This window comes from Theobroma cacao, chromosome 9 (assembly GCF_053813885.1).
Source record: "Theobroma cacao isolate CCN51 chromosome 9, ASM5381388v1, whole genome shotgun sequence".
NCBI classification, from domain to species: domain Eukaryota; kingdom Viridiplantae; phylum Streptophyta; class Magnoliopsida; order Malvales; family Malvaceae; genus Theobroma; species Theobroma cacao.
The window spans coordinates 34,315,250-34,323,668 of record NC_142647.1 but is presented as its reverse complement, the minus strand read 5'-3'; the positions used below and the strand labels follow the sequence as shown (position 1 = coordinate 34,323,668).

Below are 8,419 nucleotides of genomic sequence, written 5' to 3'. Positions count from 1 at the left end.
GAAACCCACCCACTGCAATAAGCTAATCAAATGACCCACCAAATCAATAAAAATTTTGACAACATGACATGGCTAATATAATATTACCCAGCCTGTCAAGGTAAAACAAAATAGTTTATATAATCCATAAACCATAAATCCAGCCATTCATGCCATCACATTGTCATAAGCCATCAATTCAAATCATATGTCAAAACATATATATAAAACAAGTATATAGTCTCCACTTACTCAATTTCCAAAATCATCATTGAATTGCAAAACAATTTATAAATCTCATTCATTTAACCAACACTTCAATTTTAAAACATAATAATTTACAATTTAAGTTCATTTTTCTTTAAAATCATAAAAACAATTATAAATTACTTTAGATAGTTAAGATGATCGTCTGATTACTCACAATAGCAGGAGTTTGGAGTACTCTATTCTTGGTGCTCGGGTATGATATCTTTACCCTTATTAGAGGGCTCACCACCTATACATAATACACGACACGTAATTCAATATATTTGTGCCAAACTATTATAAAACTATTTCAGGCACTATATGAATTCATGAAATTAAATGAGAATTGTTCGAATAATCACTTAAAAATGGTGTCCTACGTGGGTTCAATTATGATCGGACTGAATTTTTATTCGACCTAACTCGAACTATACACTGTTGAATTAACTAAAACATCCGATTCAACTTCAAATATATTCATTACACTTCCAATATTCCAAATACACCAAAGTACCTCAATGAGCTTGATTGTGACTTAATTCATCGTAATCGAAATTCATTTCGATTCCGAACTAACGTGCTAATCAGTGTTAACACAGTCCAATAAATCCATCTACATCATTAGGAATCAAATCTATCATCAACATGTCATCTATAAAATTCGACCAAAGAGGGTTGTTGAAGGGCATGTGATTTTCTTGCTTGTTTTTCATGCCAAACATCATCAAACAACTAAAAACACTAATATATCATGAAATCTAGTAAAATCCATCATCAAAACCTCTCTCCCTATGTTCGGCCAGCAAGTATTCCCTCATGGAAACTTGTGTTTCATCCATAGAAAATGAAAAAGAAAGCATGGGAAAGGTAGATCTTAATCTAAAATTGAAAAATCTTACCTTGGATTGCTTTGTTCTTTGAAATTCAACAAATTTCTCTTGAATTTTCCTCTCTAGGGTTTGTTTCTATTCTTTTCTCTTTGTTCTTTGCTTTGGCCGACCATGAAGAGTCAAATGGGAGAGTTTATAAAGGAAATTATAAAAATATTAAAGCTTGACATGTGTCACCATGTGATTGGTCCATGTTTAAAGCTTAACAATTAAGCATTTTCTCACCACCACATGTAATCTCTTAATTATCCAAAGTATAAAATAATAATAGGTGAAATTCGTGGGCTTGACAAGTGTTATGGTGGTGTAAAATTTTAAAAATTCCAATTACATCCTCGTGGACAAGTAAAATGACTATTTTGCCCTTATGTTCGAAAAAATGTTGAAATTAAAATTTTTCATTTCTCAAATTCAAATCATGCTCCAATTAGTCAAACTTGGTCAAAAATTTCGTCCAACATTCCCATTTTGCCCTCGGGTGTCAAAATGACCATTTTGCCCCTACGTTGTGAAAATTCTTAATTTGACTTCAAATTAATCCTCAAACTCCGAATCACCATATTCAGACATTCTAAGGTTCAATAACTCTCAAATATATCCTAAAATCTCTATTCAAACTAGTTCAAGGTTTTAATCGACTTAATTGTATCACTAGGTATGATATCGATTTTTAACGATTTTTTGAGGCATCCCAGTATGTAGATATGCTATCAAGTACATGAATGACATGAAAAGTATATAATAGAGTAGGGCTTGACATTACGAGTAGTGATTTCACTACCCGAACCCGTCCCAAACCCGGTTATAGGGTACCCTAACACTATATAATCGGGTTGAGTATCCGCTAGTACCCTATAACCGGGTACTCATTGCCATCCCTAGCCTTTGACCATCGCTTGTGAATCATGTGCCTTATTCATTTGAAAATGGTTTTGAAAATTTTCAAAAACTCTCACCATTTTTTATATAAATCAATCTTTGATAATTTTAGAAATATTTTACATAAATAAAGGTGTCTTCCAATATACTTTTACTTAATAAAAGACAAAAAAAATTCAAAAAAGTTTTTGAATTATTTAAGAAAATTCAAATAAGTCTTTACTTTTCAATTGCATACTATCAAGTTTTTATCTTTTTTTTTTGGATCAACTAAGCTTTTTTGACTAATGGTTGATTAATTTTCATTAGTCAAAATGAAATACCCCATACTTTGATATGGTGATAAATAAAGTTGATCAAATGCAAATTGAGGTCAATTAAAATGTTTAGAAGTGATAAAAGACGAAAGGAGTAGTTTAGGATAAAATGTTTCGCAAGTGAGAAAATAATAATAATTTTATCGGAGGAGAATTTGTGAGATAAAAGGCGATTTGGAAGTCAAGTGAAGCATAATAAGGTATTTTTGGTACCAAGGAGACAAGATAAAATTTTTAGAATAAAATAATATTTTATTAATAAAATAATATTAAAATATTAATATTTAGCCGGATGTCAAAGTCAATCAAGAAGGAGGATCATATGGTTGATCCAAGTGGGGGAGAAGATGACAAGCCCGACTCTACAAAAATATTTGTGATGACATACATGTGGTGGATAGCATGTTTACATGCTACGAGAGTCTTAAAAAATTTACAAAAGTCGGTATTGTACCTAGAGGTACAATAAAGTTGATTTAAGCCTCGAACTAGATCAAATAGAGAATTTACAATGAAATTAAGAATTTTAAAGTCCCAGAATGGGTTAATATGGTGATTCGGAGTTCGAGGATCAATTTGGAGTCAAATTGGAATTTTCGCTATCTAGGGGCAAAATGGTCATTTGCCACTTGGGGACAAAATGGAAATTTTTAGAAAATATTTTTGGCCCCATTTGACTTATTGGAGTAAGATTTGAGGTTTAGAAGTGAAAAATTTTAATTTCGGTATAATTTGGAGTAAAAGGGTAAAATGGTAATTTTACCATTCGGAATCGAAAATTTAATTTTTTGAAAGGATTTTGATCAAATTTAATTATTTGGAGTGTGAAATGAGTATGAGGAGTGAAAATTATGCATTATGGAAAATTTTCAATTTTTGGGGTAAAAATGTAATTTTTGAAAAGTTCGGGGGCAAAAGTGTAGTTTTGAAAAATTTGCTCCACCAAAACTTTGGAAAAATCTGGAAATATCACTTAAGACTTGGATAAGTCAAAGGGAATGCATGGTGAAAGAAAATAGGACAAGTGGATGGCTAGAAAAAAGAAATGAATTAATAAAATATTTAAAATATGAATAAAATAATATTATTTCATTAAACAATAAAAATGCATAAAAAAAATCAGCCCACCCATTCTTCTTCTTCAACATTCGGCCAAGCAAGAAACAAGAGAGAGAAAGGAGAAAACAAAACCCTAGAGAGAGAAAATCAAAGAAAAAGTGTGAATTTTCAAGGAAATTAAGTGAAAAAGGTGAGATTTTTTCTATTAAGCTTGAGTTTTCTTATTCCCAAGCATTTCTCTTTATTTTCCATGATTAAATTACATGTTTTCATGATGAATTCAATTCTGAAAAAATGGGTTAGGAGAGAGAAAGTTGTTGGATTTATTTGATTTTAATTTATGTTAGTGTTTTTAGTTAGTTTAGCATATTTAGAAACAAAACAACAAGAAAAGAATTTATTTTCTCCCCCAACCATTAATGGCTGAATTTACCATGTAGTGAGTGAGGATGAGTTTGATTTTATTCTAGGAGAATTGGTTAAGGAATAATGAATTATGAGCCTAGAAAAATAATGGGAATTTTCGGAGCAAAAATACGAATTTTTACCCACTAGGGGTATTTTTGTAATTTACTATTGGGACTGATAATTTGCATCACACTGAGGGACATTAAGTTAATTTGGGTGCAATTGAGGTATAGAAACTGAAAAGAATTAAATTGGAGTTTAAACGAACCCGTTAGGAATTTAATCGGGTGATAAGACGAATTAGGCTAATACCGGATTTAGATAGTTATCAGTGCATTTTTGCATTCCATATCATGCATTGGTAGTCCAAATTAGTTTAATTTTGATTTAGTACCAACTTAGTGAATTCTCGATTTTGTACTGTGTCAAGGTGGTGAGTCCTCCAATAAAGGCAAGAAAATTACATCCGAGGACCAGTAGACAGAGTGCTTCGAAAGTCTGCATTCTATACATTGTGAGTAAACTTATTATCATCTTAATTATCTAGAGTAGTTTTATACAACTATGTGATTTTATGAAAAATGGGTTTAAATGGTAAATTGTTATGTTTTAAGGGAAATTGTGATTTTATAAAATGATTTTATAAATTTTCTGAAAAATCAAATATTGGTTTTGAAAATAGAGTAATTGGAGACTGCTAGTTTGTGTTGCAAATTTATGGTTCTGAATTGAATGGCTTATGACAATAAATGAGCATGAATGGCTAAACTGATTTTGGTGTTATAATTATTTATACTGTGTATTCAGCCTTGAGAGGCTAGGTTGTGATAAATTGCCATGACATGCTAGAATGAATTTTATTGATTGGTGGATTATATATTAATTATTTACTGCAGAGGGGGTTCCGTGGACCAGCCTATTAGCGGGGCACGGTAAACTCCATTATATTATTACCTCGAACGGAGAGGCGCGTAGGGTATCTCTTGGGGTATAGCTTAGGGTTCACTTCACGCCAAACCACCACGTGAAGGGGAACTCAGCCAACGCCAAGGAACGGCTGTATTTTTTTCAAACAAAAATATATTTTAAGTGTACACAAAATTTTAACAGCCTTGGCGGACTCGGTTAGATGCCCTGCGCAAGGTATCACCGAGTATGAGTTTTGGCACGAGCCAAAGTTTTAAGAAATTCATAAGCCAAGTTGATTACTCGATTTTTATGGATTGATTTTATATGGTTGAAATGAGTTGAATGGTAATGAAATTATAGTATGATGATTTATTTTAATTGTCTCCATTTACTCGACTTTAGATAGTTTAGATGGTATCTATTTACTCACTGGGATTTTATAATCTCACCACCCTCATTTCCTCACATTTCAGGCTCAGGGAATTTCGTAGTTAGCTGACTTGAACACGGACCTTCATTTGAACTCGAATCGGTAAAAGCTGTAGGTTTCCAGCTTCCGATGCATTTTGGATAGATATGGGCCCACGTGTCACTGTAAAAGAAATTTTATGCTTTGGTTATTTGCTTTATAGTATATATGAATATAATTATCTTTTGCGCTATAAGAATTATGTACCGATAGTTTTATGAAAATTATTTTACAAGAAAATAGTTTATTTTATTGAATATTTTTATCATATTCAAATGGTCAAATTTTCACTTCAAATGAACGTTTTAGATACTTAATTTTTTTTTCTCATTAAGTATATATTTTCGGCTTACCTACTACATTTTTAGCAAGTTTCGAGGTTTTCGACAGAAATGACGAAAATGCCCCTGTGAGCAAAAAAAAAAAATGTTATGTTATGATTTGGAAATGATTTGTAATCCTTCGTATTTTGATTATTTGATAACTATTACTCACCGGGGAAGTGCGAAAGCTGAAACGAGAGTCTTGCGAGGTTTCGATCGACATTCGGGGTGAAAAATGTTTGTCGAGGCTTCGCGGCGGTTGTCACGGGCTAGATGGGGAGTTCCGGGTCGTGACACAAAATTTCAACTATCATTTTATACTAACGTGGCATTGACATGGGAGGTGAAAAATGCCATATGATCATATCATCATGTTATATCAGCATGTAATGTTATTATTCATTATGATATTGTAACATGTCAAGTTAATGCCATATGACATTTTGACTAAGTCAACCATTAGTCGTAAAAGCTTACCTGACTAAAAATAAAAGTATAAGCGCTTATCTAGCTCAAAATAAAAGAATAAAGGCTTGATTGAACATAATAAAATAATAAAGACTTATTTAATTTTTTTGAATGTTTAGTGGTTTGTGTTAGATATTATGCCACAATAAAAAAAATGTTAAAGTTGATTGAAATTGCATGATAAATTATGCTTTCAACAAGTTATTATTGTTTGATTACTCAAACACATTTTATGCAAAAGATTTTCAAACCAAATGAATGCACAATATCCGATGACATTATTTTGGTCATGTGCCTGTATTCTTTTTTCATGATTGCTATTAAAACCAAGTCTTTGAACTTTGAAAATAAGTTACATTTCACACTCATATAGATAGATCTCATCAAAAACACTTCTACAACTAAAACACTCTAATAAAATTTGCTATGAATCTATTAAGATTATACACCTCATCTTTCCTTTATCGTTACTAGGTATAAAGCACTTTACTTGAGATGAAATTAGATTATAGCGTTTGTAGTCACATTGAAATGATGTATTTTAACTCACTGAACTCAAGACTTGACGAAATATTAAGCATTGAGTCGAGGCTATAAGGTTATATCATAGGTGAGTAACTTTTGTATTTTGGGCTTGAATCCGATCCTTATTAAATTTCCAACATAGCTACGTTATATTCCAAAATAATCTTAAATTTCTATATCACATGATGAAACTTTTATACATATTTGTATCTTAATGGCTCATATAATTAATAAGGTTTATATTTGATGCACTAATAGTATATAGTTTTTATACATTGTTTGTTCACCAAATGCTACCACTTTATTAATGAGGTAAAATTATAAATCTTTAAGGAATTATAAATTTTCTTTAAAACATATAAATTTTTTTTATTTTTCTACCGTTCTTTTTCTTGTTCCCTTTTTTTTTTTCTCTCTTCATCTCAATCATCTCCTTCTTATATTAAAATTAGGTTTTCCATTTAAACAGGTATGCAAATTGGATCACTACTTTGAATTGTGCTTTGAAGGGTATGAAAGGCTATTCTGGTGTTGTGGCCCTTACTGGAATGGATATAGGAATTGTTTGAGAATGGTTTTTGCCATTGCTGGCTAATTTTTTTTTGAGTATATGGGGTGGTTTGATCTATTTTTGTTCTTGACTATTATGAAGTTGTCTTTTTGTGTTACTGTCGGTTGGTTTTTAGGGTGTTCTCTTTGCCTAGTGTGCCTTGGGCTTTGGTCAAGAGTAGGTTGTGATGTATATGTTGATGTGTTTTCAAAATAAAAGATTGTCTCTTCATATGAAAAGCAATCTTAGCTCAAAAGTTATATCACATAGTGTGACATAGTGTGACTATTGAATTATAGAAGGTTTTTCGTATGAATAGTTATGTCTCGTGGTAAAGTGATATGTTAAAAAAACACTTCTAAATCTAAAGGTTATGAGACAATAAGAAAAAAAAATCACAATTTAAAAGTTTGGATATGAAAATTTATCTTTCATATAGTAGCTCAAAAATTATATCTTATGGAATGAATGGTTGTCTTTTCATAAGGTGATTATTGAAACAATATCTTTATCCAAGGATTGTGTCTTGCAAAATGAAAAGATATCTTTAGGACAAAGAGGTGCCTTGATCAAAAGGTTGTGTCATTGAGAAGAGACACATGTAAGCCTATATAAAAGACTTATTGCCAACCATTTTAAGACATAAAAAATAAATAAGATAAGAGTAGAAAAATCAAGAGCAAGAGAAATGCTATGTTTTGAAAATAAACATAAACACTTAAGTTCCCATTATCTATAAAAAAAGGTCCAAATTTCATATATTCTACTTGTTGTGGAAAGTAGGCTTTGAGGCTAAATAACTTTGCAAACCCTCGGGTGTATATAGCAGTCTATTCTAATAAAGTGTAAAAACGAAGTTAGACATTGGTTTTATTGTATCCCTAAGGCTATTTGCATAATTCCTTTTTTGTATACCGAGTGGTGGGGGTGAAACAAGTTTTAAAGATAACGTTTATTGAAAGGCTAGCCTTGAAGTCAATTTTGCCAATTCCTTGAATTTCATCTAAACCCCATCCACATCAACAATTTTAAAACTTATTTTTCATGCTATTAGAATTTAATGGCTTCCCTAAAAGAGATATACCAATGACGTTAAGCTAGATCATTTTGAATGAGGAAACTTTATTCATTGGCAAAAGTTGGATCGATTTGATGGTGACAAGGATGGTGATAAAATGGTTCTTTATTAGATTACAAAATAAGTTTTCTTTCCTTCCTTGTTATACATGATATTGTATTTGTTGTGCACAGAAAATATATATTGGTTGGAAAGAAATATTTTAGTATTTTCATATATGATTTTGATATGGATGAGGTCAATACTATGTCTTCTATAATTGACATACTTCTCCTGTCAAGGAAGGACACTAAGAAAACTTTAAAACATAAGGAAG

At 31.2% G+C, this 8,419-nt stretch overlaps 1 long non-coding RNA gene across 1 annotated transcript; it reads left to right on the top strand.

Annotated features, from left to right (window-relative positions):
* The first annotated feature begins 3,308 nt into the window (after positions 1-3,308).
* Positions 3,309-5,214, top strand: LOC148760879 (uncharacterized). Its single transcript, XR_016028645.1, has 3 exons — positions 3,309-3,563; positions 4,212-4,295; positions 5,164-5,214. It is a non-coding gene; the product is annotated as an uncharacterized LOC148760879 (long non-coding RNA).
* Positions 5,215-8,419: the final 3,205 nt, after the last annotated feature.